The sequence below is a fragment of the Pelophylax lessonae genome, assembly GCF_965119305.1.
Source record: "Pelophylax lessonae genome assembly, chromosome: 6".
In the NCBI taxonomy this organism is placed as follows: domain Eukaryota; kingdom Metazoa; phylum Chordata; class Amphibia; order Anura; family Ranidae; genus Pelophylax; species Pelophylax lessonae.
The window spans coordinates 168,582,432-168,609,452 of NC_138773.1; the positions used below are offsets into that span (position 1 = coordinate 168,582,432).

A 27,021-nucleotide genomic window follows, 5' to 3' on the forward strand; every position below is an offset into this window, starting at 1 on the left:
CCCACCTATGCACTCCATGCAACCTCTCCAACTATCCTTTCCCTCTCTCTGATCACTACCTTATTAGTTTGACTGTCTCCCTTTCCTTCACCTCGTCTCCCTCCAACCGCCTAACAGTTACCCATAGAAACCTACTCCATCTCTTCTCTACTCTGCTAATGACCACCTCTATTACAAAATCTTGCCCCTGTCCTTCACAGACCTTAGCAGCTTCTGTATACAACGCTTAACTTTTAGCCTCCCTAGACACACTGGCCCGCCTCACTACACACACACACACAATCAGGCTCTGACTCCTTCAACCTTGGCAAACAGATAACAGTAGAAGTCTGAAAAAGCATAGCCGTACTCTTGTGTGCCTGTGGTTTAAGACTAGGTCTCAGAAAGATTTCAACCAATATAAATCTGCCCTCCAAAAATACAATTCAAGCCTCCTTGCTGCCAAGCATACCTATTTTATCACTCTCATTAACAACTTATCATCCTGTCCCCATCAACTCTTCTCTACCTTCAACTCTCTACTTGGTCCTCCACTGCCTCCACCTTCTAACTCACTCACTGCCTAGGAGATTGTCAATCACTTCAAACAGAAGATTGATGCAATTTGTGAGGAGATCTCTGCTGTTCAGAGACCCTGCACGCTTTACACTTCATGCCCACAGGTACAATCACTACTTCCCTCATTCAACCCCACCACTACGAGGTTACTAAACTACTTGCTAACGTCCAGCTAACCACCTGCCCTCTGGATACTGTTCTCTTGCAAATGCCACGTTCACCCTCTGGCTCTATTCTACACTCTCTAACCCACATCTTCAATCTCTCCCTCTCTTCTGGCATCTTCCCCAAATCTCTAAAACATGCAATAGTCAGCCCCATAGTTAACCACTTGCCGACCGCCGCACGACTATCTACGTCGGCGGTCAGCCCCTCACAGGCAAACTAACGTAGGGCTACGTTGCTTGCTTGTGAGGGTCTAGGGAGCGAGCGCGCGCCCCCGGGGGCGCGCTCCCGCTCCCGCGTGGTCACGGACCCCCCCGCGCGTGTGACCAGCGGACCCGATGTCCGCCGGTCACTCGGCGATCGGCGGGGGAGAGGGAGAATGTCAGGCAGCTTGTGTAAACAAACTGCCTGTCATTCTCCTCGCTGCAAAGACACTGATAAAACGGATCTGGTATGTAGATCCGTTGATCAGTGTCCTTACAGCTAGAGCCACAGCCAATCACAGTAGAAACCACGCCCCTAGGGACACACACAGCCCCTCCCTTCCAAATAAAGTTAACCCCTTCACTACCAGTGTATTTTTACAGTAACAGTGCATATGTATAGCACTGATTACTGTAGAAATGTCACTGGTAACCCCAAAAGTGTCAAAAATGTCAGTCAAGGGTCCGATCTGTCCGCCCCAATGTCGCAGTACCGCAAAAAAAATCGCAGATCGCCGCCATTACGCGTTAAAAAAAAAAACAACAAAAATGACAGAAATCTTTCCCTTTGTTAGTAAACGCGATAACTTTTGCGCAAACCAATCAAAATACGCTTTTTGCGATTTTTTTTTACCAAACATAGGTAGCATAAAACAAATTGGTCGAAAATTTTTAAAAATTTAGATTTTTACATTTTTTTTTGGGGGAATTTCATATAAAAAAATGTGAAAAATATTGCTATTTTTGCAAAATTGACGCTCTTTTTTTGTTTATAGCGCGTGATCAAAAAATCGCACAGGTGATCAAATACCACCAAAAGAAAGCTCTGTTTGTGGGAAAAAAAGGACGTCAAATTCGTTTAGGTACAGCGTCGCACGACCGCGCAATTGTGCGTTAAATTCACGCAGTGCCGAATCGCAAAATACCCCCTGGTCGGAATGGGGGTAAAATCTTCCGGGGCTTAAGTGGTTAAAAAGCCATTAACTGTACCGAACCTTAAAAAGCCATTAACTGTACCGAACCAATCTTAACAATCTATGCCCCATTTACTTGCTCCCCTTTTTATCCAAACTCCTTGTACGTCTGGTCTACAACCAGCTGAGCGATTACCTTGCCGAGAATAGCCTTCTTGAACCCCTTCAGTCTGGAACCCCTTCGTCCTCAACACTCCACAGAATCTGCTCTCCTGAATCTATCAAACGATCTACCAATGGCCAAAACCAATGGACACTATTCTGTACTCCTTTCCTACTCCTGGACCCTTCTGCTGCCTTTGATACAGTTGACCACCCCCTCCTCCTCAAAAAACTCTACGTCTTTAGTCTCCATAACCGTACACTTTTCTAGTTCTCTTCCTACTTATCCAACTGCACTTTTAGCATTACTTACAATTCTACTTCCTCCTTTCCTCTTCCTTTCTCTGCAAGGTTCTGGTATCTGACCTCTCCTATTTTCAATCTATACCTCCTCCCTGGGTCAGCTGATAGCCCCCCATTGCTTCCAATACCATCTCTGCACCCAAATCAATTTCTCTACCCCTCAGCTCACTCCCTCAGTCTCCTCACATATCACTAATTTACTAGAAGATATATCAGTCTGGATGTCACACCACTTCCTCAAACTCATTCTATCCAAAACTGAACTAATCATTTTTGCCTCGTGGCCCTTCCCCTGAACTCTCTGTCAAAATCGATGGCACAACTATCAGCCTATACCCACATGCCAAGGTCCAAGGTGAGCTCCTGGACTCTGAACTCTCCTTTGAGCCTCACGTCCAATAACTGTCCAAATCTTGCCACCTCAACCTCCGCAACATCTCCAAAATACGCCCCTTTCTAACCAATAACACTAAAAAGCTCTTAACTAGCTATCTTTACTCCCTGGTCATCTCTCGCCTTGACTACTGTGACTCCCTTCTAATTGGCTTACCTCTAAATAGGCTATCCCCCCCCCCCCTTCAATCCATCATGAATGCTGTTTCCAGACTCATCCACCTTACCAATCGCTCAGTGTCTGCTACTCCTCTCTGTCAATCTCTCCACTGGCCAACAAATTAAATTCAAAATACTAACAACATCTTACAAAGCCATCCACAACTTAGCCTCGTCTCAAAATATCCACCTTATCGTTCTCTTTGTTCCTCTCAAGACCTGCTGCTCTCTAGCTCCCTCGTCACGTCCATCCATGCTTGCCTCCAGGATTTTTCCAGATCCTCTCCAATCCTATGGAACTCCTTACCCCAACTTGTGCGATTATCTCCTACTTTGTTAGCTTTTAAACAATCCCTGAAAAAATTCTGTAACGGATCTTAGTACCCCAGGTGGGCACATCCTCCGGACCTGTGTCTCCTGTCCTCCAAACGCACCCACAGCCTGCGGAGAAGCCATATCCAGCCCTTAACCCCTCAATCACGAGACAATCCACACAGGTGTTGAGGGGTAAACATGCAGAGCTTAAACTGTTTATTAAATTCCAAGACATACAGTTTTACACACAGTTAGGGAAACTCCCCTTAGACTTGCCACAGGGGGGGAAGGGGACAAGGACCAGCCAATGGGAACGGGAAACATTTGTACATTGAAACAGGCAGTCTTAATACAAACCCCCTGCGGAGAGATGTTTCCAGCCCAGACCATTGTCTGTGTCATGAATCCACACAAGGAGGGGGGGGGGGGGGAGAGAAGGGCTGTAGCATTACATTAGGTCAATGCCCTGAGTCATGCCATCTTCAGCTGTTCAGAAGATGAATAAAGGGAACATAAAATGAAATAAAAGGCAATGTCCCCAGGTCTCCAGTATCTTCTGGCCCATAATCTGTCGGTAGGAGGCTTGCGCACAGTCCCCTCCAAAACACACAGTGACAGTGGGTTCTGTCACATTTCTCCCCTTTTAAAAACAGACTAACGAGGCTCCCGACCCTCAACTGGTCTGGACCTGCGTTAGTCACAAACTTCCACCCCAGGCAACCAGGAAAAGTAAAAGTACGACTCTGGCGCTGGGGAGCAAAACCGCACATAGGGTCTCCCATGAATAAAAACAGTCGCTGCAGGGTGGGAACAGCTGTCTGCACTCCTCTGATCCAGGGCAGGGTTTCAGATATTGGGGGGAGCTGAATAATCCTCTGCCCTGATGCCAGCGCTTCCGCTGGTAGGGAATGTAGGCTGGTAGGGCTATGCATTTGGGGAGAAAAAGGTACTTGCTTTTCTCCTGGTGTAGTTACCAGCCGCTGAGAAGGTATTTTGCAGGGACTGTCTCCCGGATTCTTCATCTCTGGTTCTGATGCTGGGCAGAGACCATCAGCGCTCTCTCCTGTAGCCAGCGCTTCTGCCGGGGGGACAAACACTGGGGTAGTGTCCAAGTGCTGGGGAAACGGCTCACTGAGGTCATCCCTTGGACTCCCTGGATCTAACTCTGAGGGTGGGCAGAGGCCAGCGGCACTCTGCCCCGTAGCCAGCGCTTCTGCTGGGGGGATAAACACTGGGGTAGTGTCCAAGTGCTGGGGAAACGGCTCACTGAGGTCATCCCTCGGACTCCCTGGATCTAACTCTGAGGGTGGGCAGAGGCCAGCGGCACTCTGCCCCGTAGCCAGCGCTTCTGCTGGGGGGATGAACATTAGGGTAGTGTCCAATTGTTGGGGAGGGAGAATTGCTTCTTCTACTCCCGGTGGGGATATCTGCTGTTGGGAAAACAGCTCACGCAGATCCTCTCTCAGACTCTCCGGATCCAACTCTTTTTCTGATGCTGGGCAGATGCCAGTGCCCTCTGTATCATTGCTGCTTCTTCCATTGCAGTTAGGACGGGAAAACGCAGGGTCACCCCTGGCCCCATTTGCTTCTCATCTTTGTGACTGTCTGCTATTTCTCTCAGACAGTCCCAGGCAACGGGAGCCATGCCAGGCTGCTGATCACCGTCAAACAGCCGCTTGTAGGCAATCTCGAGCTCCCATTCCTGCTCAACCAGGAACTCCAATTCCTCCAGGTCACACGCCTCTTCAGAGGGTCCAGCACCTCATCTCGGAAATCCAAAATGTGTTCCAGCCGCCACTCCTCATCGCTCCCAAAGTCTGGGTCTCCGTACATTTTTTGATGGAGCAGCCCCACGCCGCCATAGCCAACGCCTTCTGTCGGGCTGCCATCTGCTGTACCTGGCCACAGTTGAGCCGCGAACCACTGGAGGGCTCTGTAGCTGGCGTCCAGCCTCATTTCCTCCTGGACCAATCTTCCGAGCTTCGTCTTCCCTTCATCTCGCGGTCGTTCCCTCAGGAACACCTCTCGCGCACGGTACTGCGTCCGGTACATCTCTGTGGAGGAGGGAAGGATCTTCCCCTGATGGTGCCGCTCGTGGCTTAGCGCCTCATGCCAGAGTTGCCGGCGGATCACATCCTCCCAGCCGAGCATGGTGTGCTCTGTCGCTGGTCCCCGATGGTGCTTGCTCATGCCTTGCAGCCTCCTCCCGAACTCCGCTTTCATGCTGGCTGGTCCCCGTATCACTCCTCGGCAGCTGCCCAGATCTTGAATCCTGGTGGTGGTTTGGATGTCCTGGACTGCAGGAGACATCCCACCACTGCCACCAATGTAACGGATCTTAGTACCCCAGGTGGGCACATCCGCCGGATCTGTGTCTCCTGTCCTCCAAACGCACCCACAGCCTGCGGAGAAGCCATATCCAGCCCTTAACCCCTCAATCATGAGACAATCCACACAGGTGTTGAGGGTTAAACATGCAGAGCTTAAACTGTTTATTAAATTCCAAGACATACAGTTTTACACACAGTTAGGGAAACTCCCCTTAGACTTGCCACAGGGGGGAAGGGGACAAGGACCAGCCAATGGGAACGGAACATTTGTACATTGAAACAGGCAGTCTTAATACACACCCCCTGCGGAGAGATGTCTCCAGCCCAGACCATTGTCTGTGTCATGAATCCACACAAGGAGGGGGGGATGGGGGGAGAAGGGCTGTAGCATTACATTAGGTCAATGCCCTGAGTCATGCCATCTTCAGCTGTTCAGAAGATGAATAAAGGGAACATAAAATGAAATAAAAGGCAATGTCCCCAGGTCTCCAGTATCTTCTGGCCCATAATCTGTCGGTAGGAGGCTTGCGCACAGTCCCCTCCAAAACACACAGTGACAGTGGGTTCTGTCACACCTTCCTCTTCATAGAAGACTATCCTACCCACACCTATAAACTGTATTTTAATTTTCTCCATGATCTCATCCCCCACAGTTATTGCCTATTGTTTCACTTGACTTTGCCTTCTAGATTGTGAACTCTAACAAGCAGGGCCTTCTGATTCCTCCTGTATTGAATTGTATTGTAACTGTACTGTCTGCCCTCGGGTTGCAAAGCCCTGCGCAAACTGTTGGCACTATATAAATCCAGTATAATAAAATAAATCATCACCATAGACTGTACACAGTGCAAGTGCAGTTGCATCCTGCAAGCAAATTTGCTTCAGAGCTTCATAAATGAGGTAAAGCTTCACTTTGCAAAGAATACCCAACCACCTGCAATGACAATAAAAACCGCATTTTTGCTTGCATATGATTATATGATGGAAATCAGCAGAGCTTCATCTCATTTACTAAGCTCTGGAGCAAATTCCCTTGCAAAGTTCAAATGTACTTTAGACTGGGCCCATTCACACATTTGGAATTGTGGGCAGAATCAGCATGATTCTGTCCTTCATTTCACATCATGCTAAAGCCTCAGCAAAATGTTTGATGTGCAGTGCAATGTTGCCGTGACTCTCGCGTGGCAAAACGCATGTGTAAAAGCATGCCTGGCTCAGGGCCAAAATTTGGTCCTTGAGCTTCTTTGGTTTGACAAACGCCCATCATGTGAATAGCTTCACTATGTGCCGCACGTGAAGTCATGTGAAAATGGCCAACACAAAATCGCAAGCAGGAACGCAAGTTCCCACTGCACAAAATGTGAACAGGGCCTAAATAAACCCATGGCGTCTGCCTTTTAGCATCTCATTGTTTTCGTTTGTTACTAAGAACCTCATTGTTGACAGCTGATAGTTCCTGTTTTCAGCGTTTAATCTCTTTATTCTAATAAGTAAGTGTTATATAGCTAGCGATCTCTCTGCAACTCTGCAGAACATCTCTGTGCTATTTTTTTTTTCTACAGGAAAGGAAACCATAAACTAATGTTTTCCAAAACCTCATTTGTTCCTCTTTTGATGAGCATTAGTTGCTTGCAGGTTTGCAGACTGTTCATTAATGTCTGTGGATTCCTAAAGAACAATGCCCTGACCTAGATTATACTCCATTCATGCACAGGCATATACAGTAAATGGTGGTCACCTACCTTATACAGACAGGTTGTGATGCTGATATTCTATATAGTTCTGCAATAAAAAGATATCGATTTTTGTATTTTTTAAATATATTTGACAATTGTATAACACTACAGTGTGAAAAGAGAAGCTGCTGGTCACCCAGAGGGGAGAGGGTAAAGTTTAGCACAAAATTGCTGCTCATGGCTTGAGAAATGGACTATACTACTTACTGTATATGCTCATGTATTGAGAAAGCAAAGCAACACTGGAACTGATAAAATGGTGTGACTGCTGTTAGTTAAAGTGGTTGTAAACCCTCACCTAGTAAAACAACCCATTAAGTTTAAAATAGAACTGAAAGGCAAAACATTTCTGCATAGATAGATATAAAAATATTATAAATACCTTTTTACCCTTTTTTTTATAGGTGATCACAGATTCTCTGTTCTCAGCTGCATAAGAGCTAGGGGAGGAGAAACAACAGAACATTAATCTTCCAAGTGAAAGGCTGTGCGGGAAGCATTAAGGACAAGTCTTATCATTGGAGGGGAGCAAGAGTTCCCAGAATAGCTGGAGATCTGACCACAGTGTGTTCTCATGCCTAGTGTGGTCAGTTTTTAATAGGAAAGCAGAGGGACTGGCAGGATCACCAGGGATTTCACACAAAGGAAACAGTACAAAGAGAACAGGATACTTTTTCATACAAGAACATAATACAGCATGCATATATCAGCAATACGAAATGCTGGGTTTACATATTATTTAACTTTGGTCTTTACCCTCCTGTATTTGGCCAATTATTGAGTGGTTCCTTCTTCTCAAAAAAATAAAAATAGGTCTGTGCATTATTCACTGCATTGGATGAAGCAAACAACATTGCTTTACCACATTTTTTAGGTTGTTTATTTCTGTGTAAGTGTGCTGCTGGGTTTGAATTGGAGCTCGACAAAGCCCAGGCACCAGGTCACCATGGCGACCAGAAATCTGGTCTCGGCGCCCTGGCTCCCGCCAGCCCATCCGCCACTGCCAGTGGAACCAGACACGAGCAACACCTTAGGTAGCCATCCACTCAGCTCCTCACCTTATTCTCACCATCAGCCAGAGCTTCCCACCCCCTTTTGGCCCTCCCCCAATAAGGAGGGGAGCTGGGGACAGCGGCTTCCGTGATTGGCTGGCTAGAAAGATGACGAGGATGGCGCGCAGGAGAGCTGACAGTGAGCCCCGGCTCTGCAAGATGGTTGAGAGTGACCTTGCCAAACCCTGCAGGGAGGGCAGCCCGAGATGGGGCCCAGGTGAAAGGAGACACCCCAGGGGTCCCACCCACAGTGTAAAATGAGAGGGGACACTGGGTTAGAGGAATGCGTGGGTGAGGGGAGGCACTGTGTGAGAGGAGTGTATGGCTCTTACCACATTGTCCCAGCAATAGGTGTTCTCTGCCTAAAGTGTCCTGCAATTGTAGGACAGGCAGCTTAGAGACCCCTCCCCCCCCCATTAGATCAGAGTCCCTTAGTTAGCACCCCCATTAGAGATTCGCCCATTAGATCAGAGCGCCCTTATACTAGCACCCCACTGAGACCCCCCCTGTTAGATCAGCACCTCCCTTAGAGACCCTCCCCCATTAGATTAGTCCCTTCATATTAGCACCCCCCTGTTAGATCAGCACCCCCCTTAGAGACCCCCCCATTAGATTAGTCCCTTCATATTAGCATCCCCCCTTAGAGACCCCCCCCATTATATCAGAGTCCCCTTTTATCAGTGACCCCCTTTAGAAATCAACGGTTGGCCATCTCTGTCACCGAAAAGAAAATCCTGCCAGTTAAAAAAAAAAAAACTGGCTCCTAACTTTTTCAGCTGGCTCCTAGATTCAAAGCAAATTTGTCAAGCCGTGGTTTGAATACACAGAAATGCCATGCTTACAAAAATGAATAAATAAAATATATTTTTTCTCCAGATAGACCACCTATTGTCATTTCTGTTTTATTGTCTTCTAGCCAATCTAGGGTTCCTGCAAAAACTGTTGTTTTTTTTTTTTTTTTTTTTTGAGATTGTGTCTGTCACCTACCTTGTACAAACAGGCTGTGATGCTGATATTCCATATAGTTCTGTACTAAAAATATATAGGTTCTATTTTTTTTTAAATATACACTAAATTACCAAAAGTATTAGGACACCTGCCTTTACACGCATATGAACTTTAATGGCATCCCAGTCTTAGTCTGTAGGGTTCAATATTGAGTTGACCCACCCTTTGCAGCTATAACATCTTCAACTCTTCTGGGAAGGCTGTCTACAAGGTTTAGGAGTGTGTCTATGGGAATGTTTGACCATTCTTCAAGAAGAACATTTCTGAGATCAGGCACTGATGTGGACGAGAAGGCCTGGCTCACAGTCTGCGCTCTAATTCATCCCAAATGTGTTCTAATAGGTTGCGGTCAGGACTTTGTGCAGGCAAGTCACGTTCCTTCATCCCAGACTCGCTCATCAATGTCTTTATGGACCTTGCTTCGTGCACTGGTGCACGGTCATGTTGGAACAGGAAGGGGTCATCTCCAAACTGTTCTAACAAAGTTGGGTGCATAAAATTGTACAAAATGTCTTGGTATACTGAAGCCTTAGGAGTTCCCTTCACTGGAACTAAGGGGTCAAGCCCAACCCCTTGAAATAAAACCCCACATCATATTTCCCCTTTCACCAAATGATTTGGGCCAGTGCGCTAAGCTGTTATAGCTGAAAAAGGGGGGGGGGCAACGCAATATTAAACCCTAAAACTGGGATGCCATTAAAGTTCATGAGCGTGTAAAGGCAGGTGTCACAATACTTTTGGTAATATTGTGTGTTTTGCAAACATAACCCTACAGTGTAAAAAAGGAAGCTTGGTGGTCAGACAGAGGAGAGAGGGTACAGTTTAGCCCAAAATTGCTGCTCATGGTTTGAGCGATGGACTATACCATATACCCATGTATGGAGAAAGCAAAGAAACAGTGTGACTGCTGGTTGTTAACTTTGGTCTTTAGCATCCTGTATTGAACCATAGCTGAGTGGTTCTTTCTTCTCTGAAATATATAGGTCTGTGTATTATTAACTGCTTTGGATACAACATTGCTTTACCAAATGTCATTTTTTTTTGTCTATCCATTTTTCATGGACAATAAGCTGTGATTGTTTAGAGTAGCATGTGCACTTACAAAATATAATTTACTGTATTGGTTTGTTTTTATATGGTCAATAAAGTGGTATTATACTTTATGATTCGTACTCTGTCTATAATTTGAGGTTGTGCTGGATACAAGTTTGTGAGGAATACCACCATGTCAGCTTACTCATGCATACATGCTGGGGATTATACAGTATGTATGAAAATCATTCTCTGATTTATTAATAATTTGAAGGTCTACATTTATGGCTAGGGCTGTGGAGTCGGTAGATACATTTTCCGACTCCGACTCCTCAGTTTTTTGTACTTCCGACTCCGACTCCCCGACTCCGACTCCTCTGTATTCATATGTATTCATCTTTCGACACTGATTCGGGTGGGTGGCATTGCAGTAACTATTCTGGCCACATCACTAACGATCTCTGGATAAACAAGGATGGCTTCAGTTTTGATGAGCGATCATACTTTTCAACTTCTTTTAGTGCTTTATAAAACTCCTGTTGGAATTTTTTTATTTGGACATTTACTGGTTCTGTAACGCTTATGCGACGTCGCTTTCCTTTCGCAACTTCCATTTTGTCTAAGAAGGAATCAAAGTCTAATTCTTCGTTTGAAGAAGATGATCCTGAGTTACCACTATTGCTTAAAAGAACTTCATCCTGTGGAGGTATTTCAGGTCGTAATCCCTTCATGCGAACTGCTACATCATAGAGGGCCTTTTTCCCAATAGCAGTCTGTTCACTGTTCAACAAAAGTCGGCTCATTGGGTCGACATAAATAGCCGCTAACAAGATTTCATTTTCCAGCAGACTCTCTTTTCATCATTGAAGGCGATATAACAGGCTCTTCCATTCCAAGAGGAATTTACCCAGGGTTAGATCGTCACATTGCAACCTCTTGGTGACAGTGAAGGGGTGAGAAAGAAGGTTCTCCAGCCCTTTTGTTTGTGTCCACTGGCTTTCAGTTAATGCAAGATTTTCATTGTCCATTTCTTCTATGAAGTCTTTAAGTTCAAGCAAACGCATCACCATTAAATAAGTGCTTCCCCAGCAAGTTGTTTGATCCAAAATGGCTCCTTTTCCTGCACGTCTTTTCAAAATTGCATCTGTTTTCGGGGCCCTGGCTGCAACAGTTACTTGCCATAATTTGCCAATTAGTGTAGCTGCATGGCGATCTTTTAATCCATCTCTTATGGCAAGTTGCAGTGTATGAACAGCACATCGCATATGATTAGTAGCAAGCTTCAATGCTTCTTCAACAAAGTTGTCTAAAAAAAATGTCAGCATTCTCTTCAGTTTCTAAACTTTCTCCAATACTTGCAGAGCTGGCTTCCTCTAACTCTGAAATCTGTTACCTTCTTCATCTGCGTTCCTCTTCTCAATTGTGCTCAACATGTTAGAAGCGTTATCTGTCACAACACATAAAATCTGTTCCTTTGTAATTTCAAAATCTTCTAGAACACCTTCCACTAACTTCTGAAGGTAATCACTGGTGTGATGTGCCTGAGTGTCCTTTAATCCGAGGGTCTGTGTTATTGTTTTGTTATTTTCATCCACAAATCTAACACTAATAGCAAAATAATTGACTCTGTGACGTGTGCATGCATCCATTTTAAGGAAGACAAAACGTCCTTTCAGAACTTTCTGTAGTTCTTCCTTTTTACATTTGGCCTCCTCAATTATAAGTTTCTTTATACCAAGTCATTCATTATAACTTTTTGTGAATTGGGACATTTAAACTTGCTTTTTTTTAAATTCCAATCTAAATTTAGTAGGGGTCGGAGTCGGTGCATTGTTTCTCCGACTCCGACTTTCTTCGACACTGACTCCAGGTACCCAAAATTTCCTCCGACTCCGACTCCACAGCCCTGTTTATGGCTAATTATTTTCCTACTTCTTGAGGGTCACATTAGTGGTGACTGCAAGACTTTATGAACAATGTTCGAATGAGCTCTACACCTTTATCCCTTTGTTAGGACAGATGGGGTTGATTTACCAAAACTGGAGAGTCCACAATCTGGTGCAGCTGTGCATGGTAGCCAATTCGCTTCTAACTTCAGTTTGTTCAGTTAGGCTTTGACAATAAACCCTTGACACTGATTAGTTTCTATGCAGAGCTGCACCAGATTGTGCACACTCCAGTTTTAGTAAATAAACCCCACAGTGTTCAAATCTAGTTACAATTGATAATGAAGACCTGCCTGCACAGTACAGACAGGGTTAATTATGGCAAACACAGCTGCCCAGCCCTTGCAAAGTGAACAGTCTATTTGCCTTTAATAAATCAACCCAAATATGTACCATATATACTATTGCAGTACTTTTGATTTGAGTGCATCTGCTGGGGTTTATTATCATTTGTGGAGATTGATCTATGGACACATATGGACTTTTTATATTGAAATGTATTTACTTTCAATGCTTATTGTGTTTATGTGCTTTGTATAAAGTGGAAGTAAAGTTCCACACATTACTTTTACCTATAGGTAAACCCAGTGGTTTATTTTGATTTTGTGCTGTCCTAGGCAAGACTAAAATTGGGCAACCCCCTCCTAGGAAAATTTTCCCCACCCCTTCTTATTTAATGGATGTAACTCCTTCCAAAATTGAAGGACTACAAGTACCAGCATGAACCCCTGAGATCTTACGAGAGTGGGGGTATGAGGTTAGATTAGAGAGAGGGGGGGTGAGAGAGAGAGGAGGTGAGAGAGAGGGGGGGTGGAAGAGAGAGGGGGGTTGGAAGAGAGAGAGGGGGGTGGGAGAGAGAGGGGTGAGAAAGGGAGATGGGGTGGGAGAGAGAGAGAGAGTGGAGTGTGAGAGAGAGTGTGAGAGAGAAAGGGAGGTGAGAGAATGAGAGGGTGGTGGGAGAGAGGGGTGTGGGAGAGAGTGGGGGGGGGGGTGAGAGAGAAGAGGGGGTGGGAGAGAGGGGGGAGAGAGAGAGAGGTGATGGGAGAGAGGGGGGAGAGAGAGAGAGTGGAGTGTGTGAGGGGGGTTGAGAGAGAGAGGGGGTGGGAGAAAGAGGGAGGGTGGATGAGGGAGGGCTGGAAGAGAGAAAGGGGGTGGGAGACCCCCTAGCCCTGCCTGCAGTCCCTCCTGTGCCCCCTGTCTGTGGGTAGGTGTGTGTGATGCACCTACCTCTCACTTGTTCTCAACCTCTGGGCCCTCGGTCAGCCTGTCTTCCTGTTGATGTCACAGCTGGGAGCGGAGAGGTTGGAGAAGAAGAGCAGCCTCTGGGAGGCGATAAGGATGCTATGCCCGCTGCTGCTCAGGTCAGTGTGTCGGTGGAGGTCTTCTCCTTCCTGGGCTCTCGGTTCTAGCCAGCTTCCAGGGTTGCCCACTTGCTGTGTGAAGACGCCGTTGCTCAGTGCAGCTGCTGCTGTCAGCACCGGATTGGCGGATTTAGCTCCGGTACCCTGCTGCCACCAGACCAGCGGGACTCTCTATGACAAGGGGCTCAACTTGGCAGCAGTTTTGGGCCCCACAAGCACTAAGAGGGAAGAGGGGGAAGTTAAACCCTCCTCCACTTTGAATTATGGGCAGGGCCAGGGAGTCGTGGCCGTGACGTCCCTGGTTGCTAGACCCCAGACAGCTCTAGCAACCAGTGGCCAGTAGAGTCTCAGGTGGAGGCGGCTTTTTTGCCGCCCCCCTGCAAAGTGCCACCCTAGGCCTGGGCCTTGTCGGCCTAGGCCAGGATACAGCACTGGATAAACCTATAATAAGGCTATACTAAGGCTCACTTATAGGTAAACATCTCCTGGACGGGCACCGTTTAGGAGATATTTACATTACATGCATTCAGTGATGTCACTTGAGCATGCAGTCTGAAGGAACGGCCACCCTCTATAGTCCTTTCTGAGCCTGTGTTGTAAGCAGCTCTCGCACGCAAGCTCAGGAGTAATGTGATTGCGGTTTTGGCCAGTCACAGAGCTGGAGTCCGCAAACCTGGAAGCAAGACGGGGAAGATGGGAGCCTGCTGCAACTTAGAGATCTCGGCGCAGAAGGACTTTGTTTTAAGGTAAGTTTACCATAATACTAGCACAAAATGCCTTTACCTTACAGGGTGTAAAAGCGCTGCTTTTGGATGCATTTACATTCATAATTTATCACTGAATAAATTTTGGGTCAGCTGCTGTATTAAATATATCATTTTGTGTGTGCAGTGTGGTTATAGACTTTATTCTTTAAAGTAAACCTTGTGGGCTACCATTGCTGATCTCTTTCAGAAAATGCTAACTCTCTGGGTGTTATGCTAATCCTTTGGCTTCGACACTTGCTCATTCACTGACCACAAATATGCAATAATGAGTTCTGACTTTACTTTCTTGTTCTAGTTCTGAGTGTTTTAACCACTTAAGCCCCAGAAGATTTTACCCCCTTCCTGACCAGGGGGTATTTTGCGATTCGGCACTGCGTGACTTTTACGGACAATTGCGCGGTCGTGCGACGCTGTACCTAACGAATTTGACGTCCTTTTTTTCCCACAAACAGAGCTTTCTTTTGGTGGTATTTGATCACCTGTGCGATTTTTTTAAAAGCGCTATAAACAAAAAAAAGAGTGTCAATTTTGCAAAAATAACAATATTTTTCACATTTTTTTATATGAAATTCCCAAAAAAAAAAAAATGTAAAAATCTAAATTTTTTAACATTTTCGGCCAATTTGTTTTATGCTACATATGTTTGGTAAAAAAAATCGCAAAAAGCATATTTTGATTGGTTTGCACAAAACTTATCGCGTTTACTAACAAAGGGAAAGATTTTTGTCATTTTTGTTGTTTTTTTTAACGCGTAATGGCGGCGATCTGCGATTTTTTTTGCGAGACTGCGACATTGGGGAGGACAGATCGGACCCTTGACTGACATTTTTGACACTTTTGGAGTTACCAGTGACATTACTACAGTAATCAGTGCTATACATATGCACTGTTACTGTAAAATGACACTGGTAGTGAAGGGGTTAACTTTTTTTGAGAGGGAGGGGCTGTGTGTGTCCCTAGGGGCGTGATTCTAACTGTGATTGGCTGTGGCTTGAGGTGTAGGAACAATGATCAACGGTCCTACATAGTAGAACCGTATGATCACTGTTCCTACACAGGGGAGAATGACAGGCGGCTTGTTTACACTAGCCGTCTGCCTTTCTCCCGCTGTCACGGACGATCGTGAGTGAGCGGCGGACATCGGGTCTGCCACTCTCACGCGCGGGGGGGTCCGTGACCGCGCGGGAGCGCGCCTCCGGTGGTGCGCGCTCGCTCCCCAGATCATCACAGGCTGGTGACGTACCGGTATATGTACTTGCGGCGGTCGGCAAGTGGTTAAAGCCAGTGGACAGTCAGGCACCTAGCATTTTTTAGGAGGCCAGCGATATTTATTTCATGACAGGATTCATGTGAAGCTCCACTATGGTTGTATTCCTTGTCTTTACACCTTGTCGTGATAAATTGTTAGCCCTGTGGTGAAGGATTCCAGTAACCACCAGCCTGTGTTTCAGAGGGTGGTTGGAAACAAACAGCAGATACTGATCAGTGTGAGTGGGTTTTCTATAGACTTCAATGTCCAAGTTTCCATTTTCTTTGATGCAGTGTACACCACCATGGTATAATAAAGAACCTTACAACCTTTATGTATTCTGTCGTGTGGCAAAAAAATTATTTGTTACGGTGGGTAATATAATATTAACGAACTACACAAACACAAAATCCACATCGCTCTTCTACTCAAATAAAACATAAGCTGCCATGTTTAGCAAGTGATTGTTTCTCAAAAAGTGTGGTGTTGCTCTCCTTGGGCATTGATAGTGTCCAGTGACTTGCCTAGTTGCTGCAAGAAATATACTTTATGTCCCTGATACCGTTGGTCTACTGGACTTTTAATGAGAAGCAGTAGGGCCAGTCACTTTCATGTAATTATATTGGACAAGGGGCAATCTTAACATCTGGAAGAAAATAGATTTAACCAGCAGATTGTTTTTAAAAAGAGCTTAATAAATTATAAATGTACAAAATATTACTGGGTATTAACATTTATGGGTAATATCACCAGTGACTGTTGATCCAGGGAATTTCCAATTGCTTCCTGGGAAGCAGGAATACATTTTTTTTGCCCTACTGGAGCAAATGGTATCATGCTTTGTTGGGTTTTTTGTGCATTCCTCTGGATCAACTGTGGGCAGAGCTTTTTTTTCAGCTGGAACTTGGTGTAACTTAGTTCCACCACCTCTTGCTCAGGTCCTCTGCTTTCTGCTCAGCACTATCACTTGTAAACACAGAAGTCCAGCTTTTGTGTTTACAAGTGATAGCTTGTCTACCAACAGCTCCCACAGATTTGATCTCCTGAGTGGCTCCCACTGAGTGCAGGATGGGGACAAGGGAGATGTGGGTGCCCAGGGTGCAGTGTAGATGACCATACCCCACTGGATGATCTCCGTGCAAGTGAGAAAGATGGAGCCACCTACAGTGTGGGGGGAGGTACTAGAGCCGACTGTGTGCTTCAGCCTAATACAGCAACAATAGTAAGAAGATGGAGGAGCTTTTAGGGTGGGGGGAGAAGATGGAGGCAGTGGAGGGTGGATTGCATGCAAAGGTCAATGCTGAAGAGGGGTGAAGGTGAGATGTGGATGGAGGATGCAGAGGTAAGCAGCTGTGGAAGAAGGCCTAACTGTGCACTCTGTATATAGCACAGCCCTGAACTCTGTACGAAATTAACTCCTGGTATTTAATGCCTCTTTAAGACCCTCCCACTCTTGGCGAAATTTGACCACACCTAGTATTTGATGCAGTTTGGGGGGTGTGTGTGTGGGTCAAGGGGGGGGATTTGGGGGGTTGTTGTTGAGTTCCTGCACCTTTTTTCTGAGAAAAAAAGCCCTGACTGTGGGTATAGGATAGTGTACATATATTTCTATTTATTTTTTCTATTGGTTGAATTAGATGGTCTTTTATTTCAACCTGACTTTGTAACTATGTATTCTGCAACTAGTATAGAAAGTGAATGAGGTGGAGAGGTGGGGCAAGGACATAACTCTCTCCACCTTTTCCGATTAGAGTACAGGCGGTCCCCGGGTTACAAACATCCGACTTACGAATGGAGGGAGACTACAGGAAGTGAGAGGAAATCTACCCCTAGGAAGGGAAATTTACTCCTGTAAACCAGATAATATGAGGCCAAATCTAAACACTTTCAACTTGTATGCAATCAGGCAGGCCCTTGCACTACATAGTTGAAGGTAAATCTAAAGGAGATCTAACAATAAAAGTTGTATAGTGTGTATCCAGCTTTAGAGATATCGTGGGAAAAAGGTGTCTCTACTGAAGCTTTAGCATCAATCCTTGTTTGCACAAAAAACCCAAAATTTCAAAAATCCAATTGTTATAGGGATAGAAAGTAAGGTGAAATCTTCTGAACAAGGGCACAGACAGAATAACAAATGTTACAGGGGTGTTATGCCATCCAAAAAAACGTAAACATTATTTTTTTTGGCTGGAGCTACACTTAAAAAATTTACCTGTTCCGACTTGCAAACAAATTCAACTTAAGAACAAATCTACAGACCCTATTTTGTTTGTAACCCAGGGACCGCCTGCATGCCTTTTTTCATTGATAAAAAAGCACATATGTCCGGGAAGTCATTTTAATTTTAATATAAAACAATTTGTAATTATTTTATATGATCTGATTTCTCTTGTAGATGTAGTCAGTATAGTAATCATTTATGGGTAGAAAATGTAGAAGAAAAAATGTAATTATGAGTATATTCATAGTTTTATACTTTTTATTTTATTAAACACCATTCCTTTTGTAAACAGCATTGGGCTGCATGACAATTTCGAGGCCATGGTCCTTAGGTTTGCCCCTGTAGAGCAGTGTTAATTTCGTCAACTAAAATGTTTTCGTCGACTAAATTAAAACATTTTTAGTCGACTAAAATATGACTAAAACTAAAACAATTAAGATGACTAAAATACGACTAAAACTAAAATGGCATTTTAGTCATAAGACTATAACTAAAACTAAATTAAAAATTCTAATTCTAAAATTCTAATCAAAATTAACACTCCTCTGCTGGCCATTTCTAAATCGGCAACACAATTCCATTCAGAGCCTGTAATAATAGCACAATAAAGTTTAAACACGTATTGCACCATCGCATAAGCATAAGTAAGGGGCATCTACTAAGCTGCTGAAAACGTAAAAATTAAGAAAAAGGATTTTCTTATATTTTTCCCTAATATTTAATGTTGGTAATATATTCAGGTAATATGTGCAATGACATTACAGCCAATAGAGTTTACAGTTTCTTGTATTTTAAAGTTGCACTTCAGTTTGTCAAAAAGCAATATTTCTGTTTGTTTATGAAACTTGGTTTAATTTAAAAAGATGTTATATAGCACAATGGCTAAATCTGTGTCTGTAGTGCGTGGTAAAACCTTAATACCAGAAATAATAACATGTAATACGATTTTTACTCCAGGAGTATATAATTCGTTTGGAAATGCTAGAGAAATGTTTAAATAATGCATTACAATTAACCTAAACTTATTCCATTTGTAATCAACTAAAATGTATGAGATTTTAGTCGACTAAAATGTACTGGAGATTTTAGTCGACTAAAATATGACTAAAACAATTCAGATGACTAAAATACGACTAAAACTAAAATCGCATTTCAGTCAAAAGACTAAAATACGACTAAAACTAAAATGGCATTTTAATCAAAAGACTATAACTAAAACTAAATCGAAATTTGCTGCCAAAATTAACACTGCTGTAGAGGAGGCAACAGAAATGCAAACTTATGTTTATTATAGAATTGACAGACAGAAGCATAATCCATAGGCATGTGGATCAGGGAAAGTTCGGTACAGTCAGAATCAATAGCAAAAGGCCAGGCAAAGAGAGAGCAAAACACAAGTACTAGAATTCATGCTATGGCCAATACCAAGGTACCAGACAGAATATATGCAGGGCTAGACCTGGGGAACATGCCTGGATGGACTGGCGAATGGCAGAAGCCACAGACATACACAAGACTGGTAAGAAAGCATAAAATACAATTCTATCTACACAGGTCTGACACACAGGCTAAAGAAACCCACAGACATAAGTTAACACTCACACAATCTGACTGTTTACAGTGAGATTGGGGAATGTTCATATTTCTGTTGGCCTTACCTGATGCTGTTTTAACCACTTTAGACCCGGAGGATTTTGCTGCTTGATGACCAGGCCACTTTTTTCAACTTGGCACTGCGTGATTTTAACTGAAAATTGCCCGGTCATGCAATGCTGTACCCAAACAAAACTTACGTCCTTTTTTTTCCCCACAAACAGAGCTTTCTTTTGGTGGTATTTGCGCTTTTTATTTTTTGCGATATTAATAATAAAAGTGCGGAAATTTTGCAAAAAATTGCCATTTTCTACTTTGACTGTTAAAAAATATCCAATATATTAAATCTTTGTCATATATTTAGGCCAACATGTATTTAGCTACATGTCTTCGACAAAAAAATTCTCAATGAGCGTATTTTTATCCACTTTAAGACCGCAAGATTTTACCCCCTTCCTGACGAGGCCATATTTTGCGTGTTCGGCACTGCGTTACTTTAACGGACAATTGCGCGGCCGTACCCAAACTAAATTTACGTCCTTTTTTTCCCACAAATAGAGCTTTCTTTTGATGGTATTTGATTACCTGTGCGATTTTTAATTTTTGAAAAAAAGAGCGACAATTTTGAAAAAAAAAAAACAATATTTTTCACATTCTGATATATAACATTCCCCAAAAAAATTAAAATCAAATTTTTTTTAACATTTTAGGCCAATTTGTTTTCTACTACATATTTTTGGTAAAAAAAATTGCAGTAAGCGTATTTTGATTGGTTTGTGCAAAAGTTATTTATTATTATTTTACGCGTTTACTAACTACGGAAAAGATTTTTGTCATTTTTATTGTTTTTTTTTTTTTACTAGTAATGGCGGCGATCTGCGATTTTTTTTGCGGGACTGTGACATTGCAGCGGACAGATCGGACCCCTAACTGACATTTTTGACACTTTTTGGGGGACCAGTGACATTACTACAGTAATCAGTGCTATAAATATGCACTGTTGCTGTAATAATGACACTGGCAGGGAAGGGGTTAACACTGTTGGAGATCAAGGGGTTAAATGTATGCCTCATGCTTACTGACGTGTGGGGGGGGAGGGGGTTCTGTGACACAGATCGCAGGTTCAGCTATGCTGAATCCTGTGATCTCCTCCTGTCTGTCACAGAGAAGATCCGCCTGCTTTGTTTACACAAGCGGATCTTCTCACACTTTCCCTGACAATCGGGGAAGAGAGGCGGCAATCGCCGCCTCTCCTCCTCCGGCCCGACTCCCGCTGGGTCTAGCAGGAGCGAGCCCGCCACCGAGACCACTAGGAGTCCAGCGACGTAGGTCTACACCTTTTCACCTGAATTTGCACCTACACCTGACCCAAAAATGCACAGGACCCTTTTCAAAACTGCACCATGGCTGCCCCGCACATGTGTGCACTGCCACCATTAAAAGGCGGTCACATGCACATGTTATGCGAACTGGATGTGTTTAAAAACGCATCCAATTTGCATATATGTGAACCCAGCCTAAGACAAAAAAAAAGAAAAGCAGAAGAGTCACTAGACCCTCTAACAAGACTGACTTAATTAGGTACAAAACACTCTTCCCCCTATTTTTTTTTTTTAATACAATCTCTTAATTTTTGTTCTTTTTTAGTCTGCAAGGCAATGTCATAATGTGCTAGTGAAATTTATCTTAGAACAAAGCCCTCCAGCGGCGCGCTGTCACCTCTAAAGGTGCTTCCATCTTCACTCAGTCTTCCTTCTGGGTTCACGGACACCTACTGTGCGAGTTCCTTCAGATCGCATGCACCAGTGATGTCATTTTTCTATTAAAACAACAAACATGTTATACTTACCTCCCTCCTGTTGAGTGCCCCCACAGCAAGCAGCTTGCTATGGGGGCACCTGAGCCGAACTGCAGCTCTGTGTATCTTTTCAGACACAGACCTGCCATTCGGCCTCTACCCTCTCTCTCTTGATTGGCTAACTGATTTTGATTGACAGCAGCGGGAGCCAATAGTGCCACTGCCACTGCTGTGTCTCAGCCAATCAGGAGAGAGAGTCCCGGACAGCTGAGGCACTCGTGGACATCGCTGGGTAGAGAGGGGGCTCAGGTAAGTATTAGGGGGGCTGAGGAGAGCTGCTGCTCACAGAAGGCTTTATCTCCTAATGCATAGAATGCACTAAGACAAAAAACCTTCTGACATTACAACCAATTTAATGTAGGCTTACCTATAGGTAAAAATCATGCATGGGAGTTTACTCCCACTTTAAATGTCAGGTAAGATCATAGAGATCAGAGTGTTGTAGCAACAAAGCCATCCACAACTCTGCCGCGAGCTACATCACCTACCTTTTCTCAAAATATCCACCATCCCATCCTTGGCCTGGCTGGGGGGCTAGGACCCAGGCCAAGAGGAACAACTTCCCTATTTCCATTTCTTCTTTAATCTTTTTTTCTTGTTACTTTTTCTCTTTTAACCCTCCTTCTCCTCATTTGGTTATTTTCCTTCCCTCTTCTTCGTATAGCCCTACCCCTGTAGGAGCCGCTTGGTAATTTGGGTTCTCTGTTCTACGCCTCGACTCCAGAAAACAAACTCAGCCCCTCTGACACACCTGGTAGAGTGAACATTAAGGCACACGCTTATCAGAAACAAGTGTAGATACCCTTAACTTGACTGCAAATTAGTTTTAGAAAATAGACACAAGACTATTGATACAGGTTACAATCGTGGTTTGGGCATAAATGAGCATTCAGAAGGTACATTCAGACAGTCTGGTAGACAGTATAATCCCTATGCCAAGGCAATTTATGCTGGGTACATACAGGAAGATTTTTTTTTTCAACCCAGTGGGCTAAACGAAAAAAAAAAACCTTACGAAAAAAACGTGCAGATCGCCGTGCTAACACAAGCGATGTTAGTGCGGCGATCTCCCCCGCTGAGCTTTTGTGTTTTAACAGGGAAACTGCCCTCCGCTGGCAGAACACAGTGACTGCAAGCGTTGATCGGATGTTGATTATCCAGCATGCTCTGCTTCTGTCGGATGAGGCACTGTACACACGGGCCGAAAGTTAGCCAAGGTCTGCCGAACCAACTGTTTTCAGACGATTTTCAGCCCGTGTGTACCCAGCTTTATAATGGAGTTCTGTACACTGGAATGCAATTAACTCATAAATCAGGGATGTCAGCAATAAACAGTGCAAATAGGCATCAGCTGCATGGTAAATAATATTATTATAACTAGTTTAGAGTGCGCTCTAGGAGAATAGCTAGGATATAGTGTGATGGTACCTCTTAGCATAAGCAATCGGTAAAAGTCTCTGTTCTGTAAAGGGAAATCCTTAGTCCCAACTCTTCACCTGATAGCTTTGGGGCCCAGCTTTGAGTACAGTTCCAGTCAAACCTGCAGGCAGCAAATAAGGCTACTAGATGACTGTATGGTCAGTTCCTAAAGGGCTCAGTCTTTATAGCAGAAGATAGTAAATCCCTACAGCAGCAGCTCACCAGTCATATTGCACACCATTCGTTCACACACAGCGGATAGTCGACTCTGCTCTGTACCCAGGTTACTCTGGCTAGCGGTAGCCCTGATTCCGCACTCCGAATCCCACTCAGGCCTCCAATATACAGCAGTGATGGTGCACACTGGAGAGCGATGAACACTCATATAGATACAGCCCATTCCCCTCCTCCCAGCAATCCTCTTCTGGGGAATGTAGTTCAAAAACTTTTGATCACCACAGCATATTCTCTGCTCTGGACTACAGTCCCCACAGTGCATTGCTGCTTGACTAAGTTTAGTTAAGTCTTCCTGCTCAGCAGCTCCCTCCTCTCTAAGAGACATCTGTTAACCAGTCGAGCACCGCAGCAGCAGTCAGTGTTTCTCTCACTCTCTATTCTTAGCTAAACATCTGGCTACATTCCTTCCCCCCCCCCCCCTTTTCCCTTTTTTTTCTTCAGCCCCAATTGTTGAAACTTTTAATTACTGTATAGTTGCAGACCCTAGGTAATCTATTTGATGTTATGGGATACTTCTTAGTGCGGTGTGATGACCACCTACCAGTGTCATTTTATACTCAAGGTGCAGAGATACAGGAAGACTAATTAGATGTCAATAGTTTTTTTTCTGCTTGCAGTGGTTAACCACTTCTGGACCGGAAGATTTTCCCCCTTAATGATCAGGTAATTTTTTGCAATTCGGCACTGCGTTATTTTAATGGACAATTGCATGATTATGCGAAGCTGTACCCAAATAAAATGGATGTTCTTTTTTTCCCACAAACAGAGCTTTCTTTTGGTGGTATTTACTCACCGGTGTTTAGTTTTTGCGCTATAAACAAAAAAAGAGAGAATTCTAAAAAAAACAATATTTTCACTTTCTAATATATAACATTCCCGAAAAAAATTAAAAAATCAATTTTTTTTAGGCCAATTTGTATTCTACTACATATTTTTAGTAAAAAAAAAAAAAAAAAAACCGACAAGCATTTTTTTATTGGTTTGCGCAAAAGTTATTGCGTCTACAAACTAGGGGAAAGATTTATGTCATTTTTATTTATTTATTTTTTTTTACTAATAATGCCGGCGATCAGCGATTTTTAGCAGGACTGCGGTGGACAGATCGGACACCTAACTGACATTTTTTACACTTTTGGGGGGACCAGTGACATTACTACTGTAATCAGTGCTAAAAATATGCACTGTTACTGTAATATTGACACTGGCAAGGAAGGGGTTAACCCAGGGGCAAACAAGGGTTAAATGTGACCCTAGGGGGATGTTTTCTAACTGTGGGGGGGGGGGGATGGGCTTGTGAAACCAATACAGATACCTGTGTTCCCAAATAGCAGGAAAACAGGAGCTCTGCATTGATCCCTAAAAGAACAATGGTCTGCTGTGTTTACAACAGCAGACCGCCGTTCCCTCTTCATGGGGAGTGACCGCGGGTGCCTGTTGGCAATCACGGCAACCGGCCCCATGCATCAGCTTCCCCGCTGGCGAGCGGGCGCACGCACGGCATTACCCAGGATCGCTCCCGTGGACCGATGTACAGGTACAGCGATTTGCGGGAACCTGCCGACCTGCTGCCATATAACTGCGGTGCATTGTCGGCCAGTGGTTAAACACTTAAAATGCATGCTGTACGGAATTGCCAGAGATGTTATATTATTATAGTTATTTTCTTCTATTTGACCTTCAAGTACACATATTTTTGTGTAATGTTTATTTTTGTTTACTGAAACTATAAAAAAAATATATAAAACTATAAAAAAAACATTGCCAAATAAAAATATTAATGAAAAAAAAACGTAATAACCCCTCTCCACCCGGAAATTTTACAATACTTGAGCTTAGAGCCAAAGCAGAGAAGGTCTCCTGAAGTCTGACAGTTGCTGTCCTGTCAGCAACCTGATCTCATCATATGCCTTCTTCTAGCTTTACAAGATGCATAACAATGTCACATAACAGAGTAAATTGTTTTTTATTTTTAAGTTAAAATTTGTTAAAAAAAAACATTCCCTGTTATTAATATCCTGATCCTTCCCTTGATATTGTAAAATGATTTTATATTCATATTTTATGCCTTTTGGATTTTTTATTCTAATTGCCACTCATACCCTTTTTCTTAAAAAAAAAACAAAAAAAACTCTCCCTCGTAGTGTTGGATTACTCATAGAAATGCTTCAAATTGGTGCAGTTTCTCTAAATTTTAAATGATATACAAGAAATATGAAACACTTTAATTACCTCCCAGAATGTTACCCCTCACCTTCAAAAATCTGCCATGCTTAATTGTTTAAATAAACATTAACTCAAAATTATACAAACTTTAATGTTTGCAACACTCTACCCCTTAATCATACTGCTTCAACAAAAAACATATTAAATGTCCACTTCCCTCTATCACACCAATTCAGGAATATTACTTCAATATGTCGCATTTAATTCAGTGTATTATGCCATGTAAAATCTAAAAAAATATTTTTGAGATCTTATTTACTCCACAATATACAGTATTTGAAAGTGCTCCCCAAATGTAATTGTGCTCCTCAAATCAGAAAAGATAACTTAGCTTTATAGATATCTCCTCTGTTTATCAATTATCACAAATGTCACTTTTCCTCCTCTATTTGAGTGACCCCCTGTTATTATTATGAAGAAAGGTACCCACTCTGCACAGCACCCAAAATACTACAGCCATCACTGCAGTAATCATCAAAATATAAAATAACCGTGCATCTTAATGTGATATATAATCAGTTATAGCACATATATGCAATACATTAACATACAGCTTTTTAAAACACCACCAAAGTGATAAAAAGCATTAAACAACAAGTGAAATGTATAGTCCATAAAAATCCAGGATAGTCCCAGTGTAGTAATCATCCACCGTGAGCACAGATACAATGCTATAATTTCCACCAGCATGCAGATGCACAGCACACTCACCGGACTCTATTGATCCCTATTACAGGGAGTCAAATGCGCAAGAGGGATAATCCAAAGAGATCACAGGCTGGTCACCATATGTTTGAATCCAGATCACTGCTGACATCCACCGAAAAATTCAGGTAGGGAATTCTCAAATGGATATAACTGCGCTCCAGTGCTCATTGAAGGTATATAAGTAAGGAGGAAGAGAGATGAGGGCTCTCAAAGTGTAGTAATTAAAAAAAAAGATTTATTTAAAACCAATAATATTGCACCTACATATAGATAGATAAAATTTAGCATATAAAGTAATGGCAACGCCAGTTTGCGTTCCTCCTGTGCTCCAACTACCAGAAATGATGTATCCCAAATGGCCCCCCCAACGCCGTTTCGTCATCCTACATCTGACGTCATCAGGGGTCCAGGCTTCTACAGAGATTTACAGCTACGACAGAGGCCGATCGGATCAGGTACCACATTTGCATACTTGCACTGTGCCAAACAGGTCCAATGTAAGTATGCAAAATATATCATCCCCGGGGGCTCAGTTTTAAGGAGGTGTCTGAAGAAATCTGAATAACTTTGACAATTGATGAACATACTACTGTTATTATAGCTCTTAACTGTAGCCATTAAAAGTCAGTGCACTGTAACTGAGAACAGATTTACATATATAACTTTGGGCATATTTTGTTTTTGCAGCCTACAGCCTAGAAGAGGACAGTTGGGGTAGCAGATCACTTACATCTGTTTTCCCTCACCGATGACATATTTATACCCCGAGAGTACTGCTATTTGATGGTTTTCAACTAGGAAATGTCAAGCATGTCCTTAAAAAATTGTGTTGATTAAAAAAACAAAAACAAAATCTAACAAAGATCACACAGAAAATAACCCCAAAGGAAGTAAATGCACATTTTTGTGAAATAATTGAATTTTTAATTGTAATCATATGTATATTTTATGCCAAAAGGGTTGCAATACAGTTTAAAGGAAAACCTAGTAAGTCAGTAACTTAGTAAGTTTCGAAGCTATAGGATTAGCATGATAGCTAGGCATCTAATATTTTCAATTTTCTCTTCTCCACTTTTATTATTCATGTTCCAGTCCAAGTAATGAAATTT

General features: G+C 43.3%; 1 protein-coding gene across 1 annotated transcript in view; it reads left to right on the forward strand.

Moving 5' to 3' along the window:
• CARD11 (caspase recruitment domain family member 11) overlaps positions 1–27,021 on the forward strand; it is a 249,849-nt gene that overhangs the window by 75,270 nt on the left and 147,558 nt on the right. The window lies entirely within an intron of this gene.